The following is a 1,530-nucleotide window of genomic DNA, read 5'->3' as shown; positions in this document are numbered from 1 at the left end:
CATGGAGCCTCTCTCTTATAGGCTGCACCTGTATCTGTTTCCATAGAGTCATCTTCCAGAGATCCCTCCATAGTATAGTCTACTTCAAAAGAGCCTTGCAACTGATACAATGATACCTGTAAATCAACCTCCCTTCAACACCACATGTATCCATAGCATCACATAAAGTAGAAAAACCCTGCAATTTGCCTCCACTTGCTGCATAGCCAAGCAAACCTTTCCCCTTTACAAACCTGTATCCAAACCCTTTGTAAATGGCTTTGAAACCAACTCCTCGTACCTTAGAGTATGACCTGCTCGAGCTTCAACCTGTTCTTCAAACACCTCATCACCAACAAGGTTAGTGACACCTTCCTCTCAGCATGGAGCCTCTCCCTTATAGGCTGCACATGTATCAATTTCCATAGAGTCATCTACCGGAGCTATCTCTCCACGGCTACACACAAAATCTAAAACTATAATGTGCACCTCTATATGCCCACAAGGCAAGGTTGCCCCACCCCCTACATAAATAAATCACTTTGACATACCTTTGCTTCTGTTTCTCGCTCCTGCAAGTCATCCTCAAAAACCTGCTCTTCAATTAAGTTGGATGCACAATCAAACCATACCTCTTCCTCCCATAGGGACTCACCATCACGAGACACAAGAGAAGGCTACTCGACTGGCCGGTTCACACAAGGAATTTCCACACTTGCACTATGCTTCTCTGAGATATTCAGCTGGCTGATAGGAAACTCGTATGCGTCGTTCATCACTTCATCCACACAAAAAACATCATAAGTCTCATACCCAGAAGACATGGATTCTGTCTCCCATGTAGCATCTGTGTCCAAACTGCTGCTGGAGCTCTGAGAACTTTCGGACCCCTCTTCTGAATTTGTTGATTCTTGCACCACTGCTACCTTCCTCGTTGCTGGTTCTAGAACCAACACTTCTTCTTTAAGATCTTTTATCACCTCGTCCTCTTGAGCAAGCAAATTGGGTGGCACTCTGAATAAGCCTCTCTGTATCTTTTGAGACCTCATTGGCACTTGTTCTACCTCCTCTAGACTGGCATCAGCCTCACGTGCTTTGATCAAATGCATACCGATAAAAGAAGGATTTTTTACCTCTTGATATTCACCTATCTGCTTGAACTTAGGTCCACTGGCTGCTGTGATTGTAGACTATAGCAATCCTGCCTCCATCTTCTTCTTCATCTTTCGACTCTTTGCTCTGGCAACTTTGACAGCTTCATCAAAGGTCCTTGGATCTTCATAATCCACTCTCTCATGAACATAGGGATGCAAGCAAGATAAAAACTTTTCCAGCTTAAAATTTCCCGCATTGGTTTCTTCGGTAGCAGCCGCAAAATCCCCCCAATAAGCTTCAAATCTATCAAAAAAGGCATTGAAATTTGCACTTACGTCCTGCTGCAAGCCTTTGATCTTTGCATCTGCTTCCGAAGCCGACGCCACCTTTCGATACCTTTGTAGAAATTGCTCTTGAAATTCGATCCAATTTTGCTTGTGTACACCTTCTAAGCCA

General features: G+C 44.0%; 1 pseudogene; it reads right to left on the bottom strand.

The window, feature by feature from the left end:
* Positions 1 to 225: 225 nt before the first annotated feature.
* Positions 226 to 1,202, bottom strand: LOC147457488 (uncharacterized; annotated as a pseudogene).
* Positions 1,203 to 1,530: the final 328 nt, after the last annotated feature.

This window comes from Adiantum capillus-veneris, chromosome 5 (assembly GCF_014529385.1).
Source record: "Adiantum capillus-veneris isolate H3 chromosome 5, ASM1452938v2, whole genome shotgun sequence".
Classification (NCBI taxonomy): Eukaryota; Viridiplantae; Streptophyta; class Polypodiopsida; order Polypodiales; family Pteridaceae; genus Adiantum; species Adiantum capillus-veneris.
Note: the sequence above shows the minus strand (reverse complement) of the source record. Positions and strands in the feature narration are given on the sequence as shown.